Genomic DNA, 20,706 nt, shown 5'->3' with positions numbered 1-20,706 from the left:
AAATGTGTATCAACAACAGAATGGATAAATAAATGTATGGTTATAATTATACAGCAATGAGAATCAATGATCTATAATTATATGCAGTTAAGTGAAAACCTTACAAACATAACGTTGAGCAAAAGAAGTCAATATTATGTTGTTGGTACATACTCTTGTATTTCTAATTCTATAAAGTTCAAACTCAGGGAAAATTAATCTATAGTGTTCTAAATCAAAATAATGGTTAACTTGAGGGAGAAGGAGAAAAGAGATGGATTGGATGTTGGCACAGAGGGGCTTTCTGGGCTGTTAAATGGTTTCATTTACTTATCTGGCTCCTGACTACATGGGTCTGTTCACTGTGAGAAAAGTTATTGCGTGTATTGTGCATAAAAGATATAACACTTTTCTATATGTATATTATACTTCAATAAAATGGTCATTAAAAAAATCCTATCATGTTGTGTAACCTCTGAGGAAAATAACATGAAAGTGGACTAAAGGAAATGAGAGGTAAGGGCAGGGAAGGGTTGTACCAGGGAAAGCTAGAAGACAAAAGGAATAAGATGGAAGAAATATCTCAGAAAGTGACTGCCAGGCTTCTTAAGGGGGAAGGCATGGGAACTGAGGACAAAACCTAAACCAAGATGCTTTGAGAACACCGAAGATCAAGCCTCCAAAAACCCCCAAGCCAGTTTCTCCCCTGATAAGAAAACACATGCCAAAAATCAAATGCAACCAAGAAAAATAAATGGCATTGTCTTCCCTGACTAATGATTTAAAAAAAAAATAGTGAGCTGCCTAGCTCATACCATGCAATCTCCCCAGAAATCAGTTGTCCTTTCAGTGTAGATGAGATAGATAAAGTATAAAGAAGGAGAAAGATAAAATATAAAAGGGGAATCAATTTTTTAAGGGAGAAAATATAACCTTGAAGCATGAGTTACTCTAAGCATAATACCATAATTTTTTCAACTTGAAAAATCAAAAACATCTATATACCCAAAACCATAACTGGAAGTAAGAAACTTTTTAAGAAATTTGGGGAAATATCTACAACTTATTTGAAAGGCAAAGAGTCAACATACGTAATTTGCTAAGAATACTCACAAACCAATAAAAATGTTTTAACAGAAAAATAGACAAAGGACACAATCAGGCATGTCACAAAAGAATACAAGTAAATGAAAAATGAATCATTCTCAATGCATATCAAAATAATTATAGCATTTTGCAATTCTAAAATTGGCAGGGGCTTTTATAAATGTTAATAACCAGTGTTGGTACAATGCAGAGATGTGATGGAGATATAAATATTAAAACCATCTTGGAGGACAGTCAATCAAACTGAATCAAAACACTGTATACTGTACATACCAAGTTCAAGCTTGACCCTCAGCAATCTTCAAAGAGAATCAGGAAGAGGTGGTTATGTATGAACAGTGAGGACAGCGACTCTAGGATCCAGAAGCTTGTTGGGTTGTTCTTGGGTGTAACACCAATGAGGAAGCAGATGGCTGGGCTTTTCGGGACTTCTGATACTTCAGGAGCTGGTCCATGAGGAGGCTAAAAATGAAGAAAAATATTAATGACAAACGGACCCAAAAGGACCAGCAGCAAAATGACAAAAAAACCTCTCCTAACTTGAAAATAGTCTCTAATATTATTTTAACCTAAATATCTCTTACCACATCTTAATTATCACAGTTAGACTCTCAAGGAAATCTGTATTCAAATTTGTCAAAACACTAGTTGTGTTCCCTTTGCACCATTTTCCTAAAGAATAAAGCTGCTGTGGGCCTTTTCTCCTATTTACAACAAAGAGAATATAATCAGTGTTTTAAAAATAATTTTTTAAACGAAAAAGATACTTTTCAACTATGAAAAATAAAAAGAATTAACTGTTTAAAAACAAAACCAAAGCAACAGCAACAACAACAAAATCAAGCAAAAAGAATCCTTCACATATAATACATGTTCCAAGTTAGACACTGAGTTTTGGGGATATTCTGGGTTTTTTCAATTTCTATGTTGTTGTGTTGTTTTGTTTTTTCCTATTGTGTTTTACTTTTAGAGTAACCCCTGAGTTAAGCTACATAAGTATGACAGTTACTGTGCACTGTCTCTGACTGCAGGGCACAGGTTCTGTAGTTAAATTGCTTGGGTTCAATTCCCAGCTCTTCTGCTAATAAGCTGCATAACTTTGGGCAATTTAAATATTCTCTCTGTGTATCCATTTCCTCCTCTGTAAAATTAGGAAAATAATAGTAACATATCTGCAATGTTTTGTGAAAATTAAATATCGCTGCATAAACACTAAGGATAATTATTGAGGCAGTAAAAGTGCTACATAGTGTCTGTCATTCCATTTATATCTCTTAGCTGTTTCCACTGTTACAGATAAAAAGCATAGAGCATGATTTGTTGGTGATAACATTTCCAAGAACTCAAACCAGAAAATACTTACATATATAAGTAACAAGAACTAGTACTAAACAGAGAAACGATAGAGGAGTGATGTCAGCAAGATGGTGGAATAGGATGCCCCAGACCCTTCTCCGTCCCACAGAAACACTGATTCAACAACACACGGACCAATTCCCTTTATGAGAAATCCAGACACAGTTAAGAGGCTCCTGCACCCCAGGTAAGCACAAAATCGGCCACACTGAAGCCAGTAAGAAAAGTCATGGCACTCTCTTTCCATAATCCCTCTCCCTGGCACAGCACCACACAATTGGGAGGAAACTCCCATCTCCTGGCTTTTCCCTGGGAAGGAAAAGAGAAGACTAGACCACACATCTAACATTCTGACTTTTCAGAGGGGCTTCCATGGGATTGGCTTCTGCCTCACCTGTCATGGAGTGTTAATGGAACCCCAGCTACTCTAGGGGGGGCACTGGGAACGAAAAAGCTGGGTGTCACATTGATGCTCCAGAGGACCCACAGTACAGCAGACAGAGGCAAATACAGCTCAGCAGCCTCTCTCTCTGGAGGAAGAGAAGAGTGGAGCATGTGATCAATTTTCCAGCTTTTTGAGAGCCACCCAAGGCACTGGTTTCTGCATAGTCCAACTCAGGGCTCTGACAGGACCCAGCATACTATGGATGACACTATAATAGAAAACTACAAGCCAATATTCCTGATGTATAGATACATAACTCCTCCACAAAATACTAGCCAACCAAATTCAATAGCACATGAAAAGAATCATTCACTATGATTAAGTAGAATTTATCCTAGGGATGCCAGGATGGTTCGGTATATATTTTTATACATTATCAATTGCTATGGTACACCATATTAACAGAACACAGGGTAAAAATCACATGATCATCTAATAGATGCAGAAAAAGCATCTGACAAAATTCAACACCATTTCAAGGTAAAAACACTCCATAAGCTAGGAATAGAAGGAAATTACCTCAACATAAAAAAGACCAAATATGAAAAGCCCACAGCTAACATCATACTCAGTGGTGGAATACTGAAAGCTTTTCCTCTATGATCAGGAACAAATCAAGGATGTCTACTCTTGCCAGTTGCATTCAACAAAATACTGGAAGTCCTAGCCAGAGAAATTACGAAAGAAAAAGAAAAGACATCCAAATTGGAAAGAAAGATTTAAACTGTCTCTGTACACAGATGATAAGTAGAAAACACTAAAGATTCCATTAAAAAACTGTTAGAAATAATAAACAAATTCAACAAAGAAGCAGCATATAAAATCAACATACAAAAATCATCTGCATTTCTCTGCATTAACAACTAATAATCTGAAAAGGAAATTAAAAAAATAAACCCATTTACAATAGCATCCACAAGAATAAAATACTTAGAAATAAACCAAGGAAGCAAAAGCTTGTACAATGAAAACTATAAAACTTTGCTGAAGTAAATCAGTAGGATGCAAATACATGGAAACACATCTGTGTTCATAGATTGGAAGACTTAATATTGTTTAAATGCCCATATTACTCAAAGTGATCTACAGGTTCAATGTAATCTCTTTCAAAAACCCAATGATCCTTTATCGCAAAAATAGAAAAAATAACCCTAAAATTTATGGGGAGCCACAAAGGACCCCAATAGCCAAAACAACGTTGAAAAAGAACAAACCTAGAGTCCTTAGACTTCCAACAGGATAGTAATCTTTCAAGTATTCACTAATTTAAGATGAACTCTTGCCTGTACAGTGCAGGGGTGCATACTGTCAGTGTTTTATGGCATTACCCTTCTTCTTTCTGAGCTACTCTAGTCAATCAGTGCCTCTTGTGATTGGCTTATCTGGGTTTTACTCCAGTCGTGTAGTCATCCAGTAGTCATCCAGTGTCTTTAAGATAGCTTTATAGATCTCTTTTCTGAAACATTATGTGTTGTTTCCATAATATGACTCTCAGAGGATATCTTAATTTATTTCCCAGTTCTCAGAGGAAGCTACTTGAGGTAACTCTCAAAAGCAGTCAATATATGATATAACACATTAATATTATTAACATGTAATGTAAAATTAATGGATCAATTAATCAGTCAATAAATCTGTGGAGGGAAAATCTAAGCCATAAAACTATACTCAGAAGTACACATCATGAACAGAACCATGTTCATAACATTTTGCCTTTTCTATCCATTGGTATTTGTTCCCTCAAATTGGACTTCAAATCATACAGTTTTATCATTAAAATCAAATAGCTTGTCACTCAGATAAGAAGATCCATTAATCCCCCGTTGTATGTTATTAATATTAATGTTTTGTAGAATTTGCATTTTCATTCTTCAGTTTTCTACAGGGTTCAATGGTGCCCTATTTTCTTCCACATCAAATATAATCATCAACTTTCCTCACCATATATCCTCATTATTCTCTGAAATACAACACAGCTTTTGAAACTGAAGCTTAGAGAGATGAGCTGTCTTGCCCAAGGTTAAACAGCTAGTAATCAGTAGATCCAGGATTCAAATACAGCTCTAGCCAACACCAAGACCTTCTTTACACTGTATGTAATATGCCTCACAAACAAACATGCCCTATGGGGTCCTACTTCACTGTGTTCATTCTTGACTGAAAACCCATCTGTTCAAATTTCACCCATCCTTTATGGTCCAACTCAAACTTTGCTGCCTTTCTTTCAAAGATACATATTTTTTGTGAGAAACATCATTACTATAATGCTGAAAAATGTTAAACTGCAACATAATATTAACTTTAAAATATGCTTTCAAACATAAAATACAAAGTGGAAAATTTGATAACTCAATGGAACAAGTTGAACTTGATGATGAGAGGAAGGGACAATGGATAAGGGAAGGGGGCTGCAGAGAGGAACGTATCAGTTGATCCTGGAGATTCTGGGAAAGTGGGACACAGATGTCTCAGTTCCCGGCAGCTTCCAGAGGAAGTAGGATGGAGCAGCCTGACCAGTCCAAGTCCTCCAATCTTATACTCATGGAGACAGAGCGCCAAATGGAGACACCAAAATAGATCAGCCAAGGAAAAAAAGTGAATAAGATGAGAGCTTGCCTTACGTATTTTGATGGGTTGGTTAGAAGGGCAGATAATAGAAACACAGTGAGCCCGTGAATGGATCAGGAAAATGTCACCACTCAGGGAGAGAAAGGTAAAGAAAAATGCAGCATAGGAATGCTGCAGCCAAGTGAGTGGTAATCAATCCTTTTCTATTTGGTAAGAGGAATAGAGGGCAGAAGAATACTAGAAGTTTAGAGGAAGGAGAAGAAAGTGATGTGGATATGTCAGAGAATTAACACAGCCTTTTCTGAAGGGCCAGATTTATCTTCATTGGTTTGGAGGGAGAAAAAAAGAAAGGTGGGTAAGGAAGATAAAAAGGAAAGAGAGGGAAGGAAAACAAAACAAAGGTGAAGGAAGGAAGGAAGTGGGGAGGGGCGAGGGGGGAGGCATAAGAAGGTATTTATCTTGCAATTTTTCATATGTTCTAACATTGAACTGTAGGATTCATGACAATACAGTTTCTCATAACCTACAAGAATTCCAGGTTTCTTGAGAGCTGTGTTCATGCTTTTTTTTTCTCTATTCAAATAATTCAACAGACCACAATAGAGCCACAAAGAAGCAATATTTTATAAAGGGTGTTATTTCCTTGCTATTACCCACTCCATACCCAGAAACTTCATTGTGACAGTTAGATAAAATCTATACCTGGAAGAGGTGCTTTAAATCAAAACTCAGATGGATTATTTAAGATGATGAAGCTCAAACTATGGTATGCTTACTATATGTGTTTTATTCTAAGGTTAATTTAGGAATGCTTAATTTTTTTAAAAAACTAAACAATGTATAGTTGGGAATCAATATGAACTTTTTCTTTCTCCTCATCAATTAAGACAGGTTCAACTCCTAGCCAAGGCAGAGTTTTCTCTTAGGACATCTAAGGAGATTGCCCCTTCCTGCACTTCCCAAGAAGCTCCTCTGTGTGCACCACTCTGTCTAGTGCAATATGGGCCTTGTGGAATGTCAACTCTGCCACTGGACTAGGGTTTTTAGTCTCAGACATTCTTTAAGACATTTCTCAATCTTAAATCTTTATGAGTTGATCTATTGCAATATTAGCTTTCTCTAAAAATCTAATGTCCCAAAGATTTATGCATTTTTCCCAATTTCTCTAGAGATGTATTCTTTTTCTCTGATTATTCTTTCCTTCCTTCCATTGGCTATGTTTTAATCTTTCATATCTTAACTGTAATATGGTAAAGGAATATTTTTAGAAACAATTTTGCTAGGAAGAATAGTTCACCATATGATAGAGTCAAAGTTGAAACTGTATTTTCCCTATTGATGACATTACAACTTATGTTTAGTATAATTCTTTTGGCTGGAGAAACGTATGCCATGTACTATTGAACTATTTCATAGCTAATATTGTGGAAACCACAAAAGCACTTAGATTAACGATGAAAACAAGTTAGACTTCAATGAGTAGAATTCTGTTGATACTGCTGATTTTACTTATGGATCATTGCGAATACTTATGATAATATATTTGGTTATTTTAAACAGAATACGTCATTTTATTTCTGAAAGAAATTTTTAATATTTCTAAACAAAAAGCATATCATATGAAACTTTCCAATCATTCATAAATACCTGAAAAATCCACTTCTAATCCAGAAATATAATCCAAATCATACCAGGTCACACGTTAGTTCAATACATATTAGTTCTAGTTTGGTATATTTGATTCATGTAATAATTTATTAAAATACCTGTCCCAGCTATGTCAGAGCTGAGACTGGAAACTGTAGCAAATGGAAGCAGGTGATATCCCCGACAGCACTTAGCTACATGCTTTGGCTACAAGAAGCTAAGGAACCACATAGAAAGGAAACTGAACCTGTCCACATTTGGGCTTTAGTTATATACAGACACGTGATAGACTGCAGTATGGGGATGTGGTAAAATGTAATCAAAGCCAAATAACAGGCTGATGGAGAACAAGGCTAGTCTTAGAGAAAAATCAGCATGAATGGTAAATAATTTTGTACAATGTACCAGATTTAGCAAAACATCTCCTTGGTGAGAGAGACTGACGGCTAAAGATAAAACCTTAAGCAATGTTTGAATTCAGCAGATCCAGCCTTCTGGACTGGAGAGGGCTGCCTGTGGTCCTTGAGAAAGAGAAAACTATGGCGCAAACCTAAAACAATTCAATTGCTTCTTCCTTTTTTTTTTCTTTTGAGTTCTTGAATGTCTTTATTATTATTATTTTTGGCTGTGTTGGATCTTCGTTGCTGTGCACAGGCTTTCTCTAGATGCAGAGAGCGGGGGCTACTCTTTGTTGTGGTATGAGGGCTTCTCACTGCTGTGGCTTCTCTTGTTGAGGAGCACAGGCTCTAGGCGCGCGGGCTTCAGTAGTTGTGGCTCGCGGGCTCTAGAGCACAGGTTCAGTAGTTGTGGCTCACGGGCTTAGTTGCTCCGCGGCATGTGGAATCTTCCCAGACCAGGGCTCGAACCCGTGTACCCTGCATTGGCAGCTGGATTCTTAACCACTGCACCATGAGGGAAGTCTCTCAATTGCTTCTTAACTGAAGAAGAAAGCAATTCATCAAATCAATTCTTCCGAGGAGTAATAACTTCTCCTCCACTTCCATACAAAACAAAAAAGCAAGACTGAGATGGAGGAAATGTTTCTCTGCCAGTTGGATAAAAGATCAACCTCAATCCAAGACAGGTAGAATAGTGAGGAGATCCAAGCACAGTAGTAGAGAAGCAGTCTTTGCACCCTAACAAGAGACCTATGCAGGTTGTTGCTCCTGTGCAAATGAGCCAAGGAATGCTGACAGCATCACAGATGGTGAAAGAAGCATCAAAGTGAAGAGCAGAGTGATGGACAACAGTCCAGAGAGATGGCAGGTACAAAAGTAGAGGTGCAGGACTGTGGAATGAATTAAAGAAGAGATAAGAAATGAGCCTTCTCTGAGAAATCCCCGACATCCAAAAAAAAAAAAAGAGAAAAAATATTTGGCAGCTGGTGGCTCTTTACCTAACAGTCTTATTTAGTGTCCACAAACCAGTGGGTATTTTTGCATATTAATATATGAATATGTTAATAGGAGCTATGTACCCCATCCTCTCTCCCCAAAAGAAGCTCTGTGGTTAAACAGGATTGTGAAACAAGCACCTATAACCCCTCTTCAAGATTCACAATACATATTAGAGTCAGAAAATTCCACAGTACAATTTATCTGCCCCAAAGATGCTTTTTTTGCAACATACTTACTGTCACACTGAGGATTACACGACATATCGGTTCAGGAATCCTAGTTTGAAATTTTTAAGTTTTAAAATGCAAGTAACCCAATGCATGGAACAATGATAGGTTCTGAAAATATATTTGATGAATATTCAAAACCTTTAAAATCAATACATATTCTAATTTTTATAGGAGTAAAAATAATTGCTATAATTCACTTGGAAATATTTTACTCCCAAAATTGTTTAAGCTGCACTTTTAAAAACATCATTTTTTAGCTAGTTCTTACTATTTGAGCTCCAAAATATCAGAAAAAGGGAATGTATGTATTCAATCTACGAAATGTCACAATTTCTAACCTAATAGCATTTTTAAGTTTTGGTTTTATCAATGTCACAAATTAGTAGTTTTCATTCTCAAGATATAGCTGTGTATGCCATAACTTATGTTTGTACAACAAAGTCTGACATTTCAGAGAAGTTTCCCTTATCTACAGCTATTTCCATGTTTTAAAAAATTGGAGAAGAAACAGATGTTGAATGGTGAAATATATTCTAAGCTATTTCAAAAATATTTGGCAGCAAGTGCTGGAGCATTAGTAGAAGAACAGCTCTGTATAAATGGCCAGTTTATTTTGCATGTACTTTTCTTGAAAGAAAAGTAATTATAAAAGAGATAAAGGAGAATTATTGATGTGTATTATATAAACATTTATTAATATGGAAAACAGCTTTTAGTGTTATATTTCATGATTCTGAGTCTCTATAAAACTCTACATATATACTCATAAATATATTTTAAAATTTTCAAGTTCCTTCTGCTTATTACAACCTGTGATTTTTTTTTAATTAGCCCTGATGATTTTACCCTTCCTTCCTACTTTTTAATTTCTACTATAGCTTTTAAACTAATCCTTGCTCAAAAAATAGACTAATCCAATATTGCTCTACATTAATTTCTGAAAGATTCTTGTGGTCGAGTAATAACTCAAGCTTCCGGGCATATCTGGTCATTTTGTGTAATATGTTCATTTTACTCTTGGTCATCAAGCTATGTTTCTACATCACTAAATAGCTTTAAACTATCTTTAATGCTATTTTAGTGGATAGACTAAAAGATGATTCCACTAAAAAAAAGGTTGTAATAATATTTCAAAGAATTTGGGGCAAAAAAGCATTAGTTGGCTTAACTCAAAGTTTTTTACTGAATTTTTTCTTAACCATTTGTCCCAGGGATAGCCAACTCTGTAGTTTTCTTTGGCATGCCAAGAACAATTTTATTAAAACAAACTTTCAGGGAATGAAGCTAGCAATATATAGGATAAGCATATACTATCCCAGATTATTTTTCCTTTTGCTAAAATTCTCTAACATAGCTGCTGAAATTGATATCATTTTATCACTAGTCGCAATCATTTACCAAAATAGCCAAAATTCAGAGATTGTCTATATTTCATCTCAAAAGAAGGTAGCAATTTTAAAGTTCAATTAATGAACCTGTCACTAACGCAAAGCTTAAATTCTTTTCCAGTTGGCCTTGAAGTTTAACGTTGTGTATGATGTGGTCAAACTCCAGCAACTGACTAATTTATGAATAAGCAGTAGACTGGTTACAGTTTCCCATGGTAATTCAAGATCCAAAGTTTCTTTATTCAAAAATAATCCAGAACTCATTAGACAATTTTAGCATACTTGAAGTACAAATAAGTTATCTTTGTCTTTATCCCAGCATTCCAAATTTAGGTTTAGAAGTAGTCCTTTTATCTGTGACCCCCCGATTGGATACTCCTGCTTAATTATTTAATTAAAAATAAAACAATTCAAATAACAAAGACATCACTCAATCACTAGCTGTCGGCTGGATTAAGGCCACTGTAGCTACCTTTGTATCATCATGTACATGAGTATGGTTGTAAAAGTAGAGGAAAGAAGAGCATGTTTCACTTCTGGCCTGCAGCCAAGCCACATCTTCCAATGAAAATATATACTATATGAAAAGAGTGAACAATATTCAAGGTACTTAGGGTGCTAGGGAACAGGAACACATAGCAGCAGCAGCTCCCACTTACATACAGGGAGCTTTCACTGTGTGCAGAGTACATTTCCTAGAGCTTTGGCCATGGTAACTCATATAATTCACACAGCAAACCTACGAAGTTGGTACTATATTACCGCATTTTACAGATGAGGACTAAAATGCAGAGAGATTAAGTAACATGCTAAGATCATGCAGTTGGTAAAAGGAGGAGCTGTGATTAAAATCCAGACAATTTGACTTCATAACCCACACTCCAAACCAAGTTGATGAAGCTTAACCAGGCTATTCTGCAATTTTAGAGATTGATATTTTAGCCAACTGCCCCAAAGTTTTTGTCCAAACAATTTAGAGTCACTTTAGCTAGAAGCTTCAATAGAGTGACTAAACTTGCGGATATGATTTCCTTCCAACTTCTTCCCTCCCCTACTTGTAGAGCACTCCTGTTTTCTCTACTTTTCTCCTTCATTGAAAGAATAAATATCCCTCTTACTTTCCAAGACTAACTAAAGGTTCCACTTTAGCACTTAATTCCACCCCCTACCTTTTTAGGGGTAAAACCATACCCTTTTAAAGACCACGATGCATAACTGTCCTCACACTGCTGCACAGCAGTTTTTCCTCCACTCAAGACTATAACATATTCACATCTCTACTTCCTTTGATAAAATAAATCTTCCCTCAACCCCTCTAGAGCTATTATCCCATCTTCACTCCTTTACCTCATGCAATTGTTATTTTAACTAAGGAAAGGTGGCTAAGGCAGGGCCAAATTAGTCACCATGATTTAGTCAGAGGCCAAAAAGAAATCACAATACACATCGTTCAACTGCTTTGATATAAAGAGATCAAGACTTGGACCCAGAAATCTACTCTGCTTAATGGTGTGAATTCTGGACATCAGTCATCTGCAAAATATGGACAATGATACCTACCCCCATTATGCTCTTGGGAGAATTACATGTGACCAAGTGTGAGAAAACCCCTCAAACTCATCTTGGAACACAATAAATAATTAGGAAATATTTGTTGAATAAGAATTATAAGTAATAATTAAGTGAAAATTATTTTATATTAAAAAACAAGGAATGAGGGGCTTCCCTGGTGGCGCAGTGGTTGAGAGTCCGCCTGCCGATGCAGGGGACACGGGCTCGTGCCCCGGTCTGGGAGGGTCTCGCGTGCCGCGGAGCGGCTGGGCCCGTGAGCCAAGGCCGCTGAGCCTGCATGTCCGGAGCCTGTGCTCCGCAACCGGAGAGGTCACAACAGTGAGAGGTCCGCGTACCGCAAAAAAAAAAAAAAAAAAAAACAAGGAGTGAGATCAGAATGGATAAAAAGGAGAGAGCACTTGTATGTGAGGGAGAGAGACAGAGATCAAAATGGAGAAAGAATGAACAAGACTGTGTAAGCACTAATCCCCAGAAGGTGCTTTGGAATTCATTCATTCAGCAAATATTTATAGAGCACCTTCTATGTTCCAGGCAGGGTTCTCGGCACCTGGATTCATCAATAAACTAAGCAAAGAGAGTCTCTCTACGTCTGCTTTTGTCTACTCCAACAAATTAATCCTACTAAAGAACCACCACGTTATTTCACTGTTTGAAAGTCTTCAGCAGAACTTCATTGGCTACTTAATAAATTCCAAACCCCAAGCCTGTCTTTCAATGTCTTTTTAAAATTTTTTTAAACTCCAATCTATTTCTTACTATTTCAGCTTTTCCCCTACATGTACTCTCAGGAGGCATAAAAATAAGATTTTAAAGGGACTCTAGACCTCTTCTAGAGTTTTGAAATTGAAGCATATTTGAGTGTAGCTGGGACATCTAAGAGACTTGAGGAGAGGGTGGAGTTGCAGATGATGGGGCTGTGAAAGAAAACTGGACTAGAGCCAGATTATAAAGGACATTATATGCCACGCTAAGAAGTTTGAGTTTGTTCTTAAAGGCAACTGGACACTGTTTTAACAAAGGAGTGACATGATCTGATCTGTGTTTTCCAAAAGTAATTCTGGAGGCCGTGGTAGAGTAAATTTGAAGAGGGGATGTCTAGTGGCATGGAAGGCAGCTAAGAGTATTGCAACAATAATGAGAGATGGTGTTAGCTAAATTATACAGTGGAGCTGATGGAGTGAAGGATTAAAGAAACATTTCGGAGTTATTATCAATGAGGTCAGGGGTAAGATGGCAGAATGATTTCATGGTTATGTGGCTCTGGAGTCAGACTGCCCTTGTCTGAACCTTGTCTTCCACACTTCTTAGATACATGACTTAGGTCAAGTTAACACTGAGATTCATTTTTCTCATCTGTAAGGTAGATATAACTAAAGTATCTATCTCCACAGATGCTGTGAAAATTAAAGTCAATAATTCACACCAAGTTCTTGGCACCATACCTGGCTTATTAAGGGCTCTATAAATTGTATCCCTACAATGTAGCAATGCATCATTCAGCCTTTAGGTCTCCCTCTCAGCTTTCTGTCTTCAAATTTGTTAATTTTTCCTCATATTCCCTACATAATGCATTTTTACCTCTATTGGATCATTCTTCATGCCATCTCTTTCACTCTGGTTTCCATCTACCAAAATCCAACTTAATGCCAGAGTCTATGGTTTAATCATCTTTGAATCCCCAGCACTTAGGTTAATTAGGCTGGAATTAACTTTGTTCAAAGTTCTCTGAAAACCTCTCCCAACATGATTTTTCCAGCCCCTGAACTTTCACAGTACTTTATATCATCCTTGACTCTTACACACACAGTCTTGCATTTGAGGACTTGATGTAAGTAATTAATCTCCCCTCATTGCTCCATGAGTCATTTCCCCACTCCAACTTTTCTGGGGCTCTACACATGATCAGATTGGTGTCTTAGTCCAATGCATAACTAGTTAATGATTTTCTCATTCACTCAATGACAAAGAATTCCAAGGAAGCCACCAACTAGATTATAAACTCAGTATTGCCATAAACTGACTGTCTTTGTAGTCAATACTTACATTTAATGTTTCATTATCTTGGAACCTGTTGCTGGAGAAGTACTAGAAGGTGCTCATTAAGTAATCTTGAGTTCACAAGATTTGATCTTCTGTTGACTGCCCTTGGGTATTTCATGATTCTCACACAATCTTTCCAAAAAGTAAAACTCAAGTCTTCTCAGTTAGGATAATTTTAACTTTTAGGCACATGCTCTGCTATAATTTAACAGAAATGATTGTTGTTTGTCCAGCTTGGGTCACATTACATTTCATTGCGTGAGCAGGCATCTGAATGTTTCACAAACAGCAGTTATAAGGGGTGTAAATATTGGTTGGCTTATACTTAGTTTAGAAACTCAAGGCTGCTATGGCCAGTGATCTAAACCAGCATCACTGCTCCACTAAAAGATCTTGGGCAGGGCTTTCAAATGTCTCGGGAAGGCAGTCAGCCTAACACATGTGCCATCCACATTTCCAAGTCTGGGGATACGAGAAAAAAGGAAATCTGCCTGAGCATGCTCAGGACAGACAGTATACCCAGGCCACTTCTCCTGTCCTCTGGTGTTGTGCTCACACCTGGGGCCTTGGGAGCACTCCCACACTGTCTGCTGCCACTCCAGGCCCTGTGGCACAGAACTACCCCTGACATTACACCAGAATCAGGCTGCCTCTGCTTGTCACCAGAAGCCAAGAGACAGTATTCTACTGCATTCGAACCAAATGCTGTTGAGGGATGCCAGGAAAAATGTGAAACTGGAGCCAGTTTGGGAAGTAAACCACCTCACAGATTCTTGCTCAACCTAGCAACAAAACCCCTATCATTTGAAAGCATCAGTACACACTCCTTTCGTTCCAAAGACACGATAATTACTCTGTATCTTACAGACTTTATGCTGCTACCTGCAAATAGTTGTTATGCTTATTCATCAAATGCAAAAAGAAAGTATCTGCATACTGCATCCTACCTCTTTCCCCAAGGGATAGCCCTAAGATTGTAAAGGACAAAAGCGATGCATCACTCCCACTTCCACCAATCAGAAAACAAGCTAGCCAGGTTCTTTCCCATGTATTAGAAGCATATGCTTCTGATCCAAACACTTTGGTTGGTAGGAGTCAAAGAATCAAAACATAAATTCCAAATGTTGATTAACAGACTATGCAATGAAGTTAAACAGTTAAAATCCAAATATTAGAAGTCTAGTTCAAATACATATTTCATGCAAGTCAAAAATTTGCATTCCCCAATTAATTATTAAAACAGTCAAATTTGTGTAGTCATTTAACATTCTTTCCAGTGTGCAATAAAATTTATAGGATAATTTTAATGCCATCTGTAATTTTACTTTTCTCCATCTAAATGGACACCTTCTTTTCCCCAACTTCAATCCCCAAATCTCTTTGACGCTGGAATTCTGCTCTGAAACCCACTATTATTTGGATAAATGTTTGAAAAATGCCAATATTTTCACAAAACAAACCAAATTTATATTGCCCGTGATATAATAATTATTTGTACATAAAAAGTGTCACTGCCGGGCTTCCCCAGTGGCGCAGTGGTTAAGAATCTGCCTGCCAATGCAGGGGTCACGGGTACGAGCCCTGGTCTGGGAAGATTTCACATGCGGCGGAACAACTAAGCCCGTGTGCCACAACTACTGAGCCTGAGCTCTAGAGCCTGTGAGCCACAACTACTGAGACCACGTGCCACAACTTCTGAAGCCTGCGTGCCTAGAGCCCGTGCTCCGCAACAAGAGAAGCCACCTCAAAGAGAAGCCTGCGCACCGCAGCGAAGAGTAGGCCCTGCTCAGCGTAACTAGAGAAAAGCCCATGTGCATCAATGAAGACCCAACGCAGCCAAAAAATTAATAAAATAAATTAAATTAATTTTTTAAAAAGTCACTGCCAGGGCCTCCCTGGTGGCGCAGTGGTTGAGAGTCCGCCTGCCGATGCAGGGGATACGGGTTCGTGCCCCGGTCCGGGAGGATCCCGTATGCCGCGGAACGGCTGGGCCCGTGAGCCATGGCCGCTAAGCCTGCGCATCCGGAGCCTGTGCTCCACAACGGGAGAGGCCACAACAGTGAGAGGCCCGCGTACCGCCAAAAAAAAAAAAAAAAAGTCACTGCCATACAAATATTTTATGTTTTTAGAAATTTTTGACGATTCAATTTGATAAACATTTATTAATTCTTATTATAGGTTGGTGCCAGTGCTAGCCACCATATACAATAAAATAAGCTCCCTTGAGGAGTTAATACTCTAACAGGTAAAATAGACATGAAAATATCTAACTATAACGTAAAGTAGAACGATGTAAGAACTAATGTCGACTGTAAACATGTTGTAAGAGTAGAGTGGGGAGAATTATTCATCTTGTGGAGGGGAATCAGGTAATGTGTCATAAAGGAAGCAGCACTTGAGTATCTTGAAACATGAATAAATTGTGACAGAAAAGAGATGGAAGAATATTCTTCTCTCTGAAACGTCATGCCTTAAAAGTACAAGGAGGGTGAGGGACAAATAATGTGGAATGGCCAGAGTATACGGAGGGTTGGAGTAGGAGCAGGGCCTTTAAAGGTGATTAGAGAATGATTATAACCTTCAGCATTTATTTGTTATTTATTTACTATGTACTCAGATGTAGCTATTGCATGCCTGTTATATCTCAAGCAGACCACTCATACTGAAGATTCAATGGGGATTAAATTCAGTCCATGTTTTCCTGTCTAGAAAGTCTAGAAGGCCAAATTTAAGAATTTTTATTTCATTTTTGTAGGCAACAAGAAGCTTCTGAAGGTCTTTGTGGAAACAGATGGAATAAAAGAGCCTGTGTTTTGAGAGCACTGCTATTTGGTAACATGTTAAACAGACTGAAGCTACAAAAATGAAAATGAAATGGGAACATGGGTATGTCTGGAAGGACACTTTTTCCCTCTTCTGCTGTTTCCTTCCTGGTAAAATGAGGGCCACTAGCAGCCTTACTCATGGCTTCTCTTCTCACCCCGAGGAAGAAAATGACTTAACAGATTCATGAATTTCAAAGGAGAAACCAGGCATGTGGAGCCCTGCGCATCCTTCTTCTTGTGCTCTTTGGAGAACACCTGACCTCAAAGAGTTTATGTTGCCCTGAGCTTCTCTAGGCTCCAAGTTCATAGTTGACTTCAACTGGGCAGGTAAGGCTGGCTAATTCAGGAGTTTATCATTAGGAAAAGTTGGAGAGCTTTCCAAATCAACAAAGAGTGTTTTCAATATTTTTTACACCTGCATAGTATTTCCTTTTTGAATGTACCATAATTATTTAACCCATCTACTACTGTTGGAATTTAAGTTACTTGCAGACTTTCCTGTTATAATACAAAAATTCTATTACAATACTAAAATTACCATTCTAAAACAATATTGCTTTTAGTGATGTGTACATTTCTCACTTCACACACATATGAATGAATTTATCTTTAGGATAAGTACTCAGAATCAAAGGTTATATACATTCATAATTTTAGTAGATATTGTTAAATTGTCCTTTGTAAGAGTTGTACTAATTTATGTACAGCCACATATGAGAGAGCCAATTTGCTCCCACCTTGCTGCCAACACAGTGTTTAGATTTTTATGCAGAGTTTCTCAATTTTTGGATGTCATTTATTGGTCATTTTCTAGTCGTGGCACTGTGAAAATTTTTATGCTTATTATTATATGATGTTTCTCAGCTTAAATAATTCATGAGGTTCTGAATATAAAAATTATGCAAACATCAAGGTATGTGAATTCCCTCAATTACTTGATTTCAATGTTTTATTATAAGATGTCATTTATGTCATCGTATATAGAAAACATGATCTGAGCCTCAGTATAATTGAATTTAATTCTAATATGGTTGTAAAATATATTTTACCTTTCTGGATTGAAATCTGAAATGTAAAAATATCTATATCATACTTAGATGTAATGTTTATTACCACAGATACAGTAATAAATATCATCATTGTCAATTAAACATGACATGCATAGAAATGAACCAGATCTTGGGAATAAAATGAAAATTAAGATAATGGCTCTCCCTGCCTCAAAGCAAATTACCATTAATTAATAGGTATCATAGAATATATTTTCAAAGTAAATCTTCCAAGTATAATATAACCCCAAATAGAGATGTGTATATTTTATCTTATTCAATGAAAAGTCATTTTAGCTATACCATACTCTTATTAAAATACACCAAAATGAAAAGACAACCTACTGAACGGGAGAAGATATTTGCAAATGATATGTTTGATAAGGGGTTAATATCCAAAATATATAAAGAGCTCATAAAACCCAATATCAAAAAAACAAACAGCTGATTAAACGATGGCCAGAAGACCTGAGTAGACATTTTTCCAAAGACATATGATGGCCAACAGAAACATGAAAAGATTCTTAATATTGTTAAGCATTAGGGAAGTGTAAATCAAAACCACAATGAGATATCACCTCACACCTGTCAGACTGGCTATTGTCAAAAAACAACAAATAATAAATGTTGGTGAGGATGTGGAAAAAAAGGGAACCCTAGTTCACTGTTGGTGGGAATAAAAACTGGTACAGCCAGCCACTATGAAAAACAGTATGGTGATTCCTTAAAAAATTAAAAATAGAACTAACAACTGATCCAGCAATTCCATACCTGAGCATATATCTGAAGAAAATGAAAACACTAATTCAAAGAGATATATGCACCCCAATGTTCATAGCAGCATTATTTACAATAGCCAAGATATGGAAGCAAACTGAGTGTCCATCAACAGATGAATGGATAAAGAAGATGTGAGACTATATACATATATATATACACACACACACATACACACACACACACAGTGGACTATTAGTCATAAAAAAGAAAATTTTGCATTTGTGGGACTTCCCTCGTGGCGCAGTGGTTAAGAATCTGCCTGCCAGGGGCTTCCCTGGTGGCGCAGTGGTTGAGAGTCCGCCTGCTGATGCAGGAGACACGGGTTCGTGCCCCAGTCTGGGAAGATCCCACATGCCACGGAGCGGCTGGTGCCGTGAGCCATGGCCGCTGAGCCTGCGCATCCAGAACCTGTGCTCCGCAACGGGAGAGGCCACAACAGTGAGAGGCCCACGTGCCGCAAAAAAAAAAAAAAAAAAAAAAAGAATCTGCCTGCCAATGCGGGGACACGGGTCCGAGCCCTAGTCTGGGAAGATCCCACATGCTGTGGAGCAACTAAGCCCATGCACCACAACTACTGAGCCTGCGTTCTAGAGCCCACGAGCCACAACTACTGAACCCGCATGCCACAACTACTGAAGCTCGTGTACCTAGAGCCCGTGCTCCACAACAAGAAAATCCACCACAATGAGAAGCCCGCGCACCACAACGATAAGTAGTCTCCGCTAGCCACAACTAGAGAAACCCGCATGCAGCAATGAAGACCCAATGCAGCCAAAAATAAATAAATAAAATTTTTACAATAACAAAATAAAATTGTTTAAAAAAATTTTGCTATTTGCAGTAATGTAGATGGACCTGGAGGGTTTTATGCTTAGTGAAGTAAGACAGAGAAAGATAAATTTTTATTTATATGTGGAATCTAAAAAATAAAACAAATGAATGAATACAAAAAAACAGAAACAGACTCATAGATATAGAGAACAAACTAGTGGTTACCAGTGGGGAGACGGGTTGGAGGAGAGGCAAGACAGGGAAAGGAGACTAAGAGATACAAACTACTAAGTATAAAATAAATAAGATACAAGGATGTTATGTATAGCACAGAGAATATAACCAATATTTTATAATAACTTTAAATGGAGTATAATCTATAAAAATATTGAATCACTATGTTGTATAACCGAAGCAAATCTAGCACTGTAAATCAACAATACTTCAATTAAAAAAAAAAAAGAAATATGCCTAATCCCTTTTGTTATGAAATAAATATATTTAAGTTTATTGTAAAAGTAAGTTTTGTTGGGTTAATTACTGTTATTTCTGTTGTGAAGTTAATTTCTGTCAATGCAAGAGTATAACTCCAGACAATTAAATAGATAATACTAAAAACTTTAGCAGAGTGATCACCTACCTCATATTTTCTTCTACTGGCCTATAAAAGCTAAAATACTTGGGCTGATAATTAACCTATGATGTATAATTTTGTATGCAAAATAATTCATTTACATTGCTGCTTTTTCTCTATAATTTTAAATTACCATTCTTTTCTGAACAGACATCTTAGCTAATTACACCTGATCATCTTATTGGGAACAGGAGATAACTAATTCAATAAAAAATAAAAGTGTCCTGGGGCTTCCCTGGTGGTGCAGTGGTTGAGAGTCCGCCTGCCGATGCAGGGGACATGGGTTCGTGCCCCGGTCCGGGAAGATCCCACATGCCGCGGAGCGGCTGGGCCCGTGAGCCATGGCCGCTGAGCCTGCGCGTCCGGAGCCTGTGTCCTATCTTTGCTTAACATAGTAATTCTGGTCCCAGGACTGCTAAAAGAGCAATATGCAGTTTCTTAATCAAATCCTACCCTCAAAATGAATGATTGTAAGGAAGGTGATATTTGGTTGAGTTTTTGTGGTAAAAAGGGAGACATAATGTTAGGATTCTTTTTCATTCATATTGGGATTTTATTCCTTTCACCTGAAAGAGGAAGGACAGGGAGCTGTCGAAGCCCAGGAGATAGCCAAGTAGCCAGGGAGCAATATGGTGGTACAGGAAGAACATGCATCCAGGAGCCAGGAGAATGGGTGTCAGCCTCAACTCTGATAGTGAATGAGCCAAGGCAAATCACCTGCCAATCCTTGACCTGTTTCCTCAGTTGAAAAATTTAACCAGATGGTCTCCAAGATCCCTTCCCAGTCCAATATTCTAGTCTATGCTATGATAATTCCAACCTTATACATCCTTATCCACTCTGATTTCCACTGTCCCAAACAGAGCACAACAGAGAAGTGAAACTCCTCCGTTCACTCCTTTACCCACTTCAGGCAAG

The 20,706-nt window shown here is 37.6% G+C and overlaps 1 long non-coding RNA gene across 1 annotated transcript in view; it reads right to left on the bottom strand.

The window, feature by feature from the left end:
- Positions 1–1,239: 1,239 nt before the first annotated feature.
- Positions 1,240–20,706, bottom strand: part of LOC309809492 — a 180,683-nt gene continuing 161,216 nt past the window's right edge. Inside the window, exon 3 of the long non-coding RNA XR_014294860.1 lies at positions 1,240–1,548. This is a non-coding gene — a long non-coding RNA (uncharacterized lncRNA). The remainder of the gene's footprint in view (positions 1,549–20,706) is intronic.

Source organism: Mesoplodon mirus (assembly GCF_964341445.2).
Source record: "Mesoplodon mirus genome assembly, chromosome: 8".
NCBI classification, from domain to species: Eukaryota; Metazoa; Chordata; class Mammalia; order Artiodactyla; family Ziphiidae; genus Mesoplodon; species Mesoplodon mirus.
Note: the sequence above shows the minus strand (reverse complement) of the source record. Positions and strands in the feature narration are given on the sequence as shown.